General features: G+C 41.2%; 1 protein-coding gene across 12 annotated transcripts in view; it reads left to right on the top strand.

Moving 5' to 3' along the window:
• Positions 1-1265: 1265 nt before the first annotated feature.
• LOC128874085 (putative transcription factor capicua) overlaps positions 1266-15332 on the top strand; it is a 55907-nt gene continuing 41840 nt past the window's right edge. For 8 of the 12 annotated variants that reach the window (XM_054118376.1, XM_054118396.1, XM_054118393.1 and 5 more), the window contains exon 1: positions 1266-1700. The gene's annotated coding sequence lies outside the window, so the exon portion shown is untranslated. The remainder of the gene's footprint in view (positions 1701-15332) is intronic. The other 4 variants (XM_054118381.1, XM_054118386.1, XM_054118383.1 and 1 more) reach the window with 3 other exon arrangements.

Genomic DNA, 15332 nt, shown 5'->3' on the forward strand with positions numbered 1-15332 from the left:
CACGAAAACTCGATAACCGAGAGAAAGATTTTAAAAGGCGTATTACTGTAACAACATCGTTGCGCTCGATCGTTTCCGTAGAACAGTGAATAACCTCCTCGTTCTCACGTACGAACACTTAAGAAGCTGGTTATCCTACCCCCCCTCCCCCCTCCCCACGCCCCCACCTCTTCTTACGTACAGCTTCAAGAAAGCCCAAGCGTTACATGCGGGCATTCGCCGCTCTTTTCTTTCTCTATCTTTGTTCTCCGAGTAACATCAAAGTGCGGTTCCTACCTCGTCACCGCGTGTTCTCGGCAACGAGGGTTCGGTAGTTCCACTCACCTACTCCTTTTCCTCCTTTACCATTACCACCACCATCGCCATCTCTTTCCACCTCCTCGACGACGCTTTCATGCATCCCTCTTCGTACTCGCGAGCAATGGACGACAAGGTGTTAGTCACCTCAAGGACGTTCACTGTAATTGGGATAGGTCGGATAGATACGTCGGAAGGGGAAAGAACCAGTAAGATAGACGAAGACGGAGAACGGTTAAAGCAAATGGTGGGGGATACGTTGAGAGTAGTAACGGGACTAATACGATACATATCGATGATATACGAGCAATTGGATATCCTATCTAACGACAACCATCGAACGATTAACCACTCGAGGGATGAATTTTAAATGAATTTTAAATGAATTCTTTTTGCACTAATCGAGTACAGAAAATGAATTCAGGACCGTCGTGATAGTATCATAATAGCAATAAACATATGCTTTTATTCCTCGCAAGAATCGACATAACCATTTCCGAAATTCCTTTGGAGAAAATTGCTTTATAAACGATCGACGCGACGCTGGCAGCTTCTGGTCCTATGGGCCGATTCGCAAACACGCACCCATACGGTAAGACGGCCCTGAATCAATCGCAACTTCGATAATTAAAAAATGATAATGTTCAAACCATCAGACGTCAGAGTCAGATCGCTTATACGTTATTTTTGTTCGATATCTATCGTTCGAATATAATTTTGTTCTCCACTTCGGTAACTGGTATCGAGCATGTCGATACGGTGTTATTCCCATCGCTAGTCGGGAGTAGGAGAGTGATTGGGTGGCTCGTGGTGGGGCGAGGAAAGTGGTAGGAGCGAGAGAGGCATAGAGATAAAGAGAGGTCGCGTTGATGCGTGCGTTTCTGTAAATGGCGCCTGGCAGAGCGTCGCGCGTCACGGACTCTCTCTTTCTCTTTCTCGTGGTAGCCGCGAGTAAGGGTCCCCCGCCTGCCGTACTCGTGGTGCATCAGTCCTGGACCGGAGGTTGTGCCGTGAGATACGCGTCGAAGCCGAACGCGAGTGTACGGATTCAAACCGGTGACGTTCTTTTCCTCGTGCTCGGCCGTGGCATGTTGTGTCGCATTCGCCATTAAGTGAGCGTCGATGCTAGTGGCACTTGTCGTTGATTTCGCGTGCATGCAACATGGAAGAAGGTGCGTTGGTGCTACGATAGTGGTTTCCAAGCAAGGAGAGTTCCGCGCGACAGCAACGCCGCCTGTACACGGAACGAAGAGTATATATCGGCTGCTATCGCCTCCTGCTTCTCCGCCTCTTCATCCCTGCCCCCCTTCTTCCTCGTCCAAACTATCAACACGCAGCCGCCTTTTCGCCTTTGTTCGGACTCGAGTGAGCTCGTTACCACGGACATACAACGGAGGCCGCAGGTAAAGACCGATTCAGGGCCGGCGCTGTCACAAGATGCAAGAGCGAAAGAGAAAGACAGAACGTAAGAAAAAGAGATACATACGTTCGGTCCGCGATGCACCGCGTACCGGGTTTCGTAATTCTCGGCTGAGAGGAGCGAACGAATAGAATAAAAAGAGTGAGGTTAGGAACCGCGACTGTCCTGTTCGCAGCCAGCGATGTAGGTGAAAATGCAATTAAGTTACGTTCCACTCGGCTGACGTGAAACCGTGCGTTAGCCCAAGCCTCTGAGTATAGACCGACGCCGTAATATATGCGAATGAAATGCGAAATATTAGTAGCGTACGCACAACGTGACCTGAAAATAGATCCCAAAGATAGAGCGAGACGGAAAGAGGTAGTCGACCGTGGACTCTCTCCGTACATGCTTGCATTATGTCTACAGTGATTCCTCGTTTCGAGTAAAGTATTTTATACGATTTTCGAGAAACCGACTTGTCTCTGCCAGTGTTTATGTTTCTTCGGCTCGAAGTCGATGGGTCCGCTGGCAGCTGTGGAATTAAAAACTCGCTGGCGGAACTTCAAAGCGATGCCTTCGTGCGTGTAACGGCGTGGCAACCGCCAATGCGAAGTAAAAACTTTTGTATTCCTTGGCTTTATCTTCGTCGTATCGATGATTGAATATTAAGTCACAGAATCAATTTCTACATCTAATAATTCAAAATTTCGACGAGTATTACTCTCATAGAGATACAATTAAAACTAGAAAATTTAAATTCGCATTAACGCTGACACACCGATACACGTTCGGCATGGCTTTGAAGTTTCGTGCTACTCTTTCGCTGTTGCTCTACCTCGTACGCTCTCAATGTGTATTCAAATATGGGACAAAGTCTTATCTAGATAAAAATTCAAATAAGGAACGAAAGGTAAATTACCGTTTGTCCGTTATTCATTGAATACAAATTTTGAATTTGAATCACAAAATGAAATATTTCATAACAACTAAATGAAAATTTACGCTGGCTTCTTCGAGTGGCCTGTTTGAGTTAGACTAGTTGCCAAGGAGAAATTCTCTTCTGACCCTCGACTTAGGATAACTGCCAGTCCCTATTTTCAATCTTTAAAACGAGAAATTACTGTATATGTGTTTTCAATAGCGAAACGAAATCTGCTATCCTCGTTAGATCTACTGGCTGCGTTAAATTTACTGACGTTATCGCGAGCTATTTAGCCATTCCGATTTAAACGAAACACTCCGTAGATTTATCTAATAAAGTAAATTCTTGGAGCGAGACGGAAAGAGGTAGACGACCGTGGAATCTTTCTGACGTGCTTGCATTACGTCTACAGTACTTCCTCGATTCGAAAAAAAATTGATTACGACTGTACACGACAGAAAAAGGCGGATTTAAGGTTCATTCGGACTATACGACACGTACCGGCACCGACACGACAAAACATTCAAACACGCGTTTATACGGTCTATTTACACATATCCGTATCATGTCGGTTCCGTATCCGTTCAGATCCGTCATGTTCCATCAGTGTCGGTGATTTGAAATATTCTTCTGTTGTTTTTGAATGGGCATGTTCACACACGTCCGACGCCGCTCCGTAACGTTATTGATACGGTACGGATATGTGTAAACAGACCTTTAATGGAATTATTCACACCCGACCTGAACGTTCCGTCAACGGGTATAATGTGAATAGCTCCATTAAAACACGTGTTTTAATGTTTTGTCGTGTCGTATAGTCTGAATCGACCTTTATTCGACCCCACATCTAAACCAGACCTAACCTAGACCGTCACGAAATTCTCCAATGAGATTCTGTAACGGGTTACTTAGTTTCGGCGAGAACTCGATACGCTACATACTCGGATGAAATACCTAGAAAAATCTTTGTCGGTTTACCGTCAACCCTTCCCGTGACAGATAGTAGAAATTCATCTAAAGACACATCAATCCTCAAGTTTCGATGTTAACATACCCCCATAAAGCGCAAAGCAACCCCCATTCCACAAGCGCGTAACGAAACTAAAGTCGCGTGACGGTTTTCTCTTCTTTGACACCGCGGATCTATGAATTTACGTATGGTGTAAACCCGTGGAAACCTGTTCTCGGTTCCGAGTTATTTCGATCGCAGCGATCCAGAGTTTAATTTCTGCCTCGAGTACGGACATGCGCATGCGTTTCGACACGGCTGCTCTGCTATTCTCACCGAATAATTTACGGCACGTGAGCTCCGCAGGATCGAACACGTTCGTGACACAAGCGATATCGTAGATGAAAAGTACGTATGCTTATCTCTATGCGATGCTTAGGCGTGACCTGACGATATGTAAGTGCACCGTGAATAGGGAGTCGAACGATCACCTCGTGAAAGTTACGATCGATCGGGACGGAACAAATTCGTTCGATAGTTTCAAGCGTCATCCCCATAAATATATTAGGTTGTCCCAAAAGTTACTTTCGCTTTATTAATAAGTAATACATGCATAATGGTTTATGTTTTAGATTGTCTATTTATATGAACACGACGACATAAAATAATTGAGTGCAACTCGCGAAAGAAACGCGAATTATTAGGTGTAGAAATTAATTCTGTACCTTTGTATTCGTCATTTGGTTAGTATATGCTAAATTGCCAGCCTTCTAGGTTCTCGACCTGGTCTCCAATTGTTAGGTTGTCCGAAAAGTTTCTTTCGCTTTATTAAGGAGTAATACATGCACAATAGTTTATGTTCTAGATTGTCTATTTATATGAACACGACGACATAAAATAATTGAGTGCAACTCGCGAAAGAAACTTTCGGGACAACCTAATAGATAGAGTAGGGAAGATATACATATAATATGTAGCTGTGAGTGAAATTGTCCCATCGTTAGAAAGAGAAAGGAAACTATGGTACTCTATACATCTCTGTCACCCTCAGGGGCTGTAGCTATGTTTGTTCGTAGCTACAGTACGGGTTTAGCAATCCCGAGGTACCCGGGCTAGAAGGGGGCCGTGGGCCCTAACCACTGAACTATTCTCGTACTAGTACTACTATGTTAGTAAGAGTGTAGTTCAGTGTTCTCGTATAGTTCTTGTTTCTTTGAGGTTATAGCTTATAATTTAACCACCACCTTCCACGATATCACACCAACTGCAACTAGTGGTTTCGTTACGTTTTCGTTACTTTTTGATACTCGATTCCATTCTATTTTTTTTTTTTTTTTTTTTTTTTGTTTTAGTAACAATTATATCCGTTCTCATTATAGTGCGTGCGTGGAATGGATGGTAATTAGAGGTTAGGTTTCAACAGCTCTGAACACGATGCACCGCGTACGTTATTATTCACCCTTACGATTGTACGTTGTGAATTTGTAGTCGATGTGGAGTACGATTTCGTAAAGATGGCTCATGAAAGTGCATGAGATGCTGGTTCTCATGTAAACAAAAGAACTTTCGCTGCTTAGGTCACCGATGCAGTGCGTGCAAATGATGAACTAAGCGGCGTTATCTTCTATGCATGGTAGACCAATGATGTTGCGCGGTGGAGAATAATTTTACTCGTTTTTACAAAGCTAGTCTTCCACGAGACGTTGTTCGACTAGGATTTATTGCATTATGCATACAGTCATTCCCATGCAATATGAAGCATTACGTTGCCGGCGCACTTCTTTGGCTAGTTTCTTTTTTCTCGTTTTAATGAATATAGTAATGCGAGGGTTCGCTCGGTTAACTACACCGCGGGTAACTATACGCGTAATTTCTTTCATTCACAATCCAGGGATTCGGTTCATTAGCCGTGGTTTGATCGTCTTTGATGCATTAATCTTTGCCAGTCTTTATCCGCAAATTATGGTGGTCATTAGCGAGATCAAAGGATTAATATTATTTGCTTTTTATCGTTTATGAAATACGCGGCTAAAGATGGAAACGAGACACATCAAAAGCCGTGCGATTGTTGCTACCCGCATTTTCCACTCTTTCTTGTACACGATATATACATCGAAGTAAGTAGAAACGGTCGCGGTTTCATTGAACAGAATATAATTAAATGCGCATAATAATAAGTAATGATAATCGTGTTGATTGTTAGACTGCGAATGTTTATGCATTTATGGTAAATGAAAATACGGGGAAAATCTGTGAAAACGTATATAAATGCTAAAGTGTATAAAACATTAAAAACAATATACATGTTACACCGTTTAGAAGATAGGACAAACTTTTCTTTAACCTTCGATTCATTTTCTGTATCTATGAAAATATGAATCTGCATAAACATCCGCGGATTATTCTACCGTGATTATCGATTACTAGCTAACCGTAATCGTGAATCGTTTCTCCCCGACACTGAATCGTACCACGCATTTTGAGACCGCCTCTATCGCGCAACAAATCAAAGATCATTAATGGTATCGTCGTTCGCAAATTGAACTAGAGTGTAAGGAGCCAAGCGAGTAGGTGACAGCGTATGCCAAGAGGCTAGGAATTTAACTTCTGTTTCCATGCATGCTATCAGTGCCAATCAATGAGACATTGGGCAATTCGCCATCCGTTATGAAATAATTCCGAAATTCGACTCGCATTGCGCACGTAATTCTACCATCGCGGATGTGTTTGTCTTTCGCGTGACAAACCTAACGCCGTCCATTTGTTGGGTTCGAATGAAATAACTAAAGCGATTTTTTTCTTTTTTCGAAATTTACTAATTGTTTTATCGAATATATATTTCTTAATTAAATATTTCAATAATTCAAATAGTTGATTCGCGTTTACGTCGCGATTTAATCGCTTTTCGTTGGTTTTATTCGTTATGTGCTCGCGTAGAATCTTGCCCGTCTCAAGTCCGATCCTGATAAAATCTGTTGCTAACCGCGTTTACCGCCGAGCTGATGCTTGACGACGGCCACGGAGGAGCGTGTCGGCGTCGAGACGCCCGCGCATGCAACTGTCGTCAGTGGCGCACTCAGCAGGGGCGCAATTTACCAATTACACCCCATTGCTACGAATATTTCTTCTTTTTTCTCATGACAAATTTTGTCCACGTAAATGGAAAAGCCAATTTTTCATTCAATAACACCGCGAAAGTCTTCACATACTCGTTACTCATAAAGCCTACATTTTAGGACATTTGTACTCGACACTTCTTGTACTCGACACTTCTTGTACTATACACTTCTTGTACTATACACTTGTACTCCGCTTATTGCTACAAACATCCATTTCTTCTTTTTTCTCATGACAAATTTTGTCCACGTAAATGGAAAAGCCAATTTTTCATTCAATAACACCGCGAAAGTCTTTACATACTCGTTTCTCATAAAGCCTACATTTTAGGACATTTGTACTCGACACTTCTTGTACTCTACACTTCTTGTACTCTACACTTCTTGTACTATACACTTGTACTCCACTTATTGCTACAAACATCTATTTCTTCTTTTTTCTCATGACAAATTTTGTCCACGTAAATGGAAAAGCCAATTTTTCATTCAATAACACCGCGAGTCTTTACATACTCGTTACTCATAAAGCCTACATTTTAGGACATTTGTACTCCACATACAGTTTCAACCGACATAATTCTTCAAATGTCGTTCAATTTAAAGAATTCTTTTCCCGAATTAAAGAAAGTATCGCGACGTGTTTTCTTTTTTACTGTTGATTTTTCGTTGCGACTCCCTTGTAAAATTAACGAGTGCGCCACTGTTCGTCGTCGTTCGCGATAGTGTTTGTACGCGTATTACTGTACATGCCGGGCTCAGCTACATGTAATCGCGAGACTGCAGCCTACTACTCTTTTAATAGACGACGGAATAGGTCTATAGACACACGCTAGACGTCGTCCACGGTCAATGCTTGGCACATGGCGACACAGGGACTGAATGTTGAATGAAATATTTTCGGAAGCGTATCCGGTTGCGCTCCCAACGAGAATCGACTGGGTTCGATGACGATTTCGACGTTATCGGGCACGGTCAGATTATTGAACCCCGAATCGATGCAATTCAGCAGGAAACTCGACCAGCAAGCGGGGTACACTTAAAATACCTTGCACAGGAATGGTTTATTTTCGGATCAGCCAGACACCGGTCTATGGTTAACGTTACTAAATAGTTTATCGAGAAACGATCATTACTTTTCGCGTGTTAACTTGGGGGCAGGGATGTCTCTCAATGCGCGAAGGAAAGTGGCGCTATCCGAGAGTAAAAAGAGCAAATAATATTTTTGCTCGATAAACAGAATAGTTTGCTTCTCGCAACTCAAAATATGAATTCCGACCCTCGTAACGTAGAGCTTCTTTTTGTTGGACAGACTGCCAAAGAGGAAGTGGTATTCATAACCATGTAACAAAGACCCATAATATTTAATAACATTTATTTCTTACTTTAATTTCCATGTATCCAAAGTTTCAAGAAGTATTTAGATTTTCTCATCTATTTCGTTGCTACAAAAAAATGTGTAAAAATGAAACCGTCGGTACGTCGTTTTCCACAATAATTTGTCTAAAACAATGCCACGCGTCCTCGGTATGTCACAAGAATCGCGCTCGTTCGCAGCATTTTGCGTATCAGAACTCTTAACAAAGCCTTCTCTGGGAATTTTCACGATACGTTTCACCTTCTGTTGCCAAAATTTCTTTCGTAATGAACTTACTGACCGAATACTGTATTTTTATTGACTCCTTCGCGGTGACGTGCATTCCACTGTGTGCGCAAAATGGTCTTTGGTCGTGCGCAGACCTTGAGTAATACATGATGTTACAATCGGAGAATTCTTCTCCGGCAACGAGGTGAGAAAAATGAAAGACTTTTACCAGTTATCGTATCCCAGCGAAGATGTAGAACGCTTTATCTAGTATTTAGGCAGAATAGGACGTAATTCATAGTACTGGAGTATCTCTCAGGTTGTCATAATCAAGGTGTCTCAAGTTATCATAGCTTTTTCTTTTTGGTTTTTCGTCCCTCGTATGTAAGCAAAGTAATGTGTTGGTTGTAGAAATTAATTCTGTGCTTTTCTAAAATAAACATACCGTTCAGTCATAATATAAAAATCATACAACTTTTAATCTGACCTCAGTCACACTTTTCAAAATAGCACGTACAGTTGCAAAAGCAAAATGTTGAAATTAATCCGTGTGTTTCAATACTACGAAGGTTAACGTAACAACGGGGTCAGTAAATATTTCCATGTAAACTAATACTATAAATATATGAATGTAAAGGCACAGAATTAATCTTTACCCCTAATAAAGAAAGAATAAAATGAATGTGATGAACGAACAAATGCAGGACTGGAACGATTAGGTGTTATGGTCAAATTATACGACTTTGCATCCTCATAAATAAAACCCACTCACTCTCCCCCTCTTTCTCTTCCCCCAATTGGGCTCTTCTAAATCCGAGACTGGTTAAAAACAAACATATCGATCTGACATTTAAAAACTTGTGCAGTACCTCGCGGGTAATGGTCGCTTACAGGCAAACTGGTTTATAACCTTAACGATAGATTCAGATCCGAGAGATACCAAAATAAAACCCTACCCATTGCACGATATTTTAAGTATCGCGGTATCGATTCAATTTTCATCCCATTACTGATCATCGAAAAAACACTCGCGGCTGAATCGAATCGTCGGAAAGCCAGTCCCTTAGAAATGAATCGGATTCGAGAAATAAAGAGTCAATATTTTAGAATGCTTGAAAATAGATCGTTAGATTAATGAGTAAAACTCCTCTAATTATTTCTTGCAACCGAGACACGTAAGAAATGGCCAACAGAAACTATCATTAAATATATCACGCTTATTAGATACACAATAGAAATTACGTTTCTAATAAGCGTAATATATTTAATAATAGTTTCTGTTGGCCATTTCTTATGTGTCTCGGTTGCAAGAAGTAATTCGAGGGATTTTACTCGTTTGCAAAATCTAATTTCTATTATGTTTCTAATATCAAATAAATACGTACAATTTTTGTACGGATTTAGTATTATAGAATCCGTTTCCTTCCTTAGGGACCAGTGCTTGCTAACACTTTTTCCGTTTATTATCCCCCTTGATTTCCTGTTGAAAAACCGTGAAACTGCCTCGGTTAGGGAGACGGTCATTTTATTTTATTTTTTTTTTCAAGCGACTAGCGTCGGTCTGGACGTTCTTCGATCACGAGATTCAATTGAGGTGCGTCGCTGTATACTCTAGTGGGTGATCAAACAAATTACATTATGTGGAATTGCAAGCTCAAAAGCCCGTCTATTAACCACCGTCTGCGGGCTGGGACGGTGTACGTGCATGCATACTAACGAGATACCCGTGACGCAAATATATAGAGACTTTCGATTGATTCTGCGTGTAATAATAGCACAACGGGGTGGTGCTGCCGGGCAGTCTGGTAGTGCGCAACCGATTACGAGGTACAGAGCCGGTATCGCTGACAATAAGATGACTCCGCCGTTTACAGTGATCGGCCAGCGTGTGTAAACGAAACTGTAGCCCAGACAAAGGTTCAACGCGTTCACCGATCGTGATCGACTTGCGGTATCCTTAAAAGAATCCTGAAAAATGAGATCGGAAGAGGAATCGGATTCGAGAAATAAAAAGTCGATATTTTAGAATGCTTGAAAATAGTACTCGTAGGAGGTACTACGCCACACTCGAGTCACCGATTTCGCGTAAATTTGCCAAGCAATTACTAATTAAAATATGTATGCATAGGATGGGACGTACTTCATAGTACCAAGTCTCTTAGGTTGTCGCAATCGCTCTTCGAGCTCGCTCGTATGTTTCAAGTGATCAGTTTTTGTCTCTCAAGTTGTCGCTGTGTCCGTCCCTGAAGTTGTCACGATTTTGTTCCTCGAATTGTCACTATTTCCTGTCTTTCAAGTTGTCGGAACTTTTGTCCCTCGGGTTGACGCAGTTCGTGCTCGAAGTAGGGTAAGTTTCGTTCGAAACGTTTGTTTGAACATTCGATAGTTGGAGAATTAATAGCGTGAAATAATTAAAATGGCACACCCTGTACGTACGGGAGAATTTGTGTATACGTGTACTTGAAAAAAAAAAAAAATTGAATTGTTCAGCGCGAGGCCATATTTTTCTTATTGTATTACAGAGATCAAAATAGAGCCGATTAATGAAGTTATTAATAATCGTAGGAAATTGACTTTCGTTCAGGGAGGAAACGACTATCGCTAGACAAGTGATTCTTTCGTATAAATAGATGATAGAACCGTTACCATTTCTGGTCGGTTCGAGTAATAATTCAGTTAGAACTCGAGTACCTAGCCGCGTGCATCGCCAAAAATGATTTTCCTCTCGCGAACGCGAAAGGTCAAACGATTCTAAGACGGTATCAATCGAAGCTAACTTATTATTAGCGTGAGATCGATAAGAAATAATCTACATATCGGACTCCCGCAGTTTTTCTTCAATAACTCGCGATATGGTCGCGAGGACACCTCTTCAGCTGATACGCTGGTTACACTCTGATAGCGTGCTCGATCACAATTATCTCAAAATTATGCATGTTTGCTGGTGCAATAAAAATCGGCGATGTTTCTTATCTCCAGAAAATTATTCGCGACGTTCGGTTTCCAACTCCTGTTCGATTAGTATTTGAATACTATTGCTCGATTGTCCGAGTATTCCTTGGCTATCTAAATTTCATTTGTTCAGATATTTGAGTAGTATTATTATTCTCATAATGGAATAATCAAATACCTCTACATCAATATTCCCGTATTCGAATACCGTCACTTGAATATTTATGTATCCAAATTCCATTATTAGCACACCTGAGTGCTTCGATACCGTTACTCGAATATTTTATCATAGAGGATTCATGTTCGTTTTCTGTATTCTATCGAACACGTTCGCGAACAAAATTCATTTTCCCTAATAAACATCAAACGAACGATCGATGAATTAATATCGAGTAGCCACGTGCAATCGCGTATTTCATGAAAACTCAACGATCCCTTTTTCTATCTCCTTCTGGTCTTAATCTTTTGTCCTCTACCGCATTTGCATGAATACGCGACAAACGCATAAAACGCGCAGTCTAGTCATAACACACGCGAGTCAATCGACTCTGTTGCTAGCACACGATTACGTATCGCCTCGCGTAGTTTACGCATTTTCCTCGTAGATCTTCATTCAGCCAGCACTGTTAAACCACTTCGCTGTAACTTGCGACGTTCCTCTCTCTCCCCCTCCCGTTCGCTTCTGTTCATTCTTCTAAAGGCCGCCGCGTGTTTTTCTACAATTATTTGCGAGTATATCGTAACGTATCGCGAGCCGTCGCTTTTTATACAAGTCATCATCTCCTTCACGGACGGCAACCAGTTATCGATTAGCTATTACAGCCAATGAAGAAGGGAAAAAAGGCATTACGCCGGCGTAGCTACCGTGGGACATCTGTACAACCAGCGAGTGATTTATTATGTAATCCGTGTTTCTCGTTCTTGGACCTTGTCGTAGGAACGACTCTGTAATCGCGCTGTTATCGGTAAAGATCCAGCCGCGATTGTGTCACTCGTTGTCAGCCAGACGTCATTTCGAATGCGAGACACGGGCTTATTTTGAACCCTGAAACTCAGTCGAATCGATACCTTCGAGATTTTCGAAACGTCCAGCGGATTCGTACTCGAGACGACACGTCGAGAATCGTATTCGAATGGTGCAATGTTACCTTTCCGTTTTCTTTTATCGAACGAATTAGGATGTTTCTCGAAAGTTTTGCCGTGGATAGTTAACACGTTGGTCGCCATGTCACCCAGAAATGGGTGACGGGACTTTTCGTTAAGGAATCAAACAAATTCATTCCAAATGCGAGGCAATAATGAAAATAAATCTGGATAGGATTCGTGAATTTGGGGTCGTTAAAAAATTTCGTACTACGATAATGTTAACTTATCTAATGGTCAATAGTTTCGAGACATAATTTTAACTTTGTAATGATTTTCACGAGTTTTAACTTGGCAGCCGACGTGTTAATACGAACGACTGGAATTACATTGGATCGTACACTTTCTAGCTCGCCGGATGCACAGATGTTATTGTAGCGAATCCTTCGGTTGGAGGCTTGTACGACTTGTGACTAATATTTCTGCGAATCGAGTAGTCGATAGTTTCCCGTAGGGACACAAAGAGTAACTAAGAAGAACTTCATCTGTTGTGTAGGGAAATCAAAAACGCACAAATTTTATATTAATAATAACCACGCATACATTCTGCCCTTCGGTTTAAATCTACTTTAATATCCTAAATCGTGGAAATTGAATGTCTGTATATTTTACAAACGTGCTTCATATACATGTATGCACAGAGGATTATACAGAATTAAATCTAGATAAAACGTACAAGTATTAGACATAATTCGAATGGAACAGAAAATTATAGAAACATTCGAGATATAAGACATGTTTCATACAGAACTAAATAAGAACGAAAGGTACGAAGTAGTAGATAGAATAAAATTGAATCCAAGAAAAGTGTAGAAACGGTTGAGATGCAAAAAATTACAAAATAAGTTCAAACGAAAAGTATCAAGTATCGATGGTATTAAATTGAAACCAAAAAGTGCGGTACCAGCTGAGACCTAAACAATGAGAAACTTGCGCACCTAAGCAAACAGCGTTCAAGTATAGTAAAGTACGCGTTACGTTTCGAACTCGAACGTCGACGAATAAACGAACGGCTTGTCGGACCGTGCCGGATTTAGGGATTTTATTTTTAATTATTTTCAACGTTCGACTTTCGATTTTCGTATCAATCTGTCCCGTCGGGCATGGAGCGGAACATTCGATGGATCGTGAGCAGCGAAAAAATTCGTGTTTTTTTACGCCCATTATGTGCGCTTCCATCGTACACGAGCACCGTTAACGTCGGTTCCTCGATCGACGCGAGCTCTTCGGTGTTGATTTGTTACTTCTTTGGCTGTCGATAAATGAACGCACGTCATACGCGTGGTCAGTATTCAATGAACGTAGGTTGTCGACGACGATTACTCATTCGAAAGGATTATCGTTACTTGCCCGACTGTACATAACGAAATCCTGGCGATTTTTGACAATTTCCCGAACAACAACGATTAGATAATCGACATAGATTATTTGCGAGTTTTGACATTCATTGAATGATTTTTGTTTTTTGATACATGTTACGTATTAGGTTGTCCCGAAAGTTTCTTTCGCGAGTTGCAACTCAATTATTTTATGTGGTCGTGTTTATATAAATAGACAATCTAATTTCTTAGATGTTGATGGTGTAACAGTAATGGAGCAAAATGAATCGTGGACAATTCAGTAATGTAACGTAAAACATAAACTATCGTGCGTGTGTTACTTATTAATAAAGCGAAAGAAACTTTTTGGACAACCTAATAATTAAAGTACGCACCCACTTAATCGTATCAAAGGCACCGGCACGTTTCGTACTTTTCAACTTAAAAGTTTCCGTTATTTGTTCATTTAAGTGTACTTGACAAATTTCTTCATATCCGGTAGATAAATAATCCAAGTGAATTTTTGATTTGTTCCCGTATACGAAGGAAGGGTAAAATTCAACCGAATTCAACTCGGTTTGATAGACTCGCGAGGCAATCATAGAATAATATCGTCTGCGTACAAATATAAAATCGTGCATCGGAAAGTAAAATGAATCGAAATGAGGTAAAATCGGTCTTATCGAACCAGCCATGCACGTACAAATATACGCGGTGCGGTTGTGGCGGTAGAATGAATGTCTAGTGGTGTGCACGTGACCCGAGTCCAGCCAATAGGCCGCTGCCCATTCAACACAGCTTCGACTGCAGTATCGTATCTACACGCCCATTGTATTCCGAATTTAAAGATAAATCTGATAGTCGATCGTACATCTTTTCATTGAATATTTTCCCATGAAACTCATTGAACGCCGCGTCACAGACTACCTGATTTCCTCCACGCGTTCGACTCTATCTTTATTCATCAGTCGCTTCCGCGACGAGAAATGTTTTTCTTTGAACTCTTTCATAAATTTACTTCGTGCCAAGACAACGGAGAATAATAATAGCGCAAGTCGGACTTAATTTCTGTACACGATGACGTAATAAAATATTCACTGCGTTTAATAGCATTTGGCGAACCTTTTAATTTAAATATCTTGGATAAAACGCTGATCAATATCCATCTTATTAACGCAATAACTGTTTCCCGTTGAATTCGAATGTTATCTATTTAGTTTGCCGCTATTAATGTGTTCGCGCAGAACACATTCTGAGAAACTCTTCTCTAGAGCCTATCAGACTCTGTTCGACCTTGATGTTTCGACCATTTGCAATTTGCTATTCTCGCGATTTTTGACGTTTCGAAACTTGGATCACTTCCGTGTTACGGTATTTGAAATCAAATACACGGTTCCTTTGAAAATCGCGTCCGCCAGTTGTTCCCGTCGCGGTGGTCACGCATCCAAGGAACCGTTTTCGTGTCTCGCGGCGGAGTTAACGCGAATACATAGCTATCCACGTGAAGTCCCATAACGAGGTTACGCCATTCATCGACAGCGCACGAAAGTCTATGAAGGGAAATGCAGAAGGGGAATTGAGTCACTACAAGGTACTCCGCAGTGCCTCATTGATGAAGTCTCCACCGGACGTGTTCCACCTCTGGCAGAG

Source organism: Hylaeus volcanicus, chromosome 3, assembly GCF_026283585.1.
Source record: "Hylaeus volcanicus isolate JK05 chromosome 3, UHH_iyHylVolc1.0_haploid, whole genome shotgun sequence".
In the NCBI taxonomy this organism is placed as follows: Eukaryota; Metazoa; Arthropoda; class Insecta; order Hymenoptera; family Colletidae; genus Hylaeus; species Hylaeus volcanicus.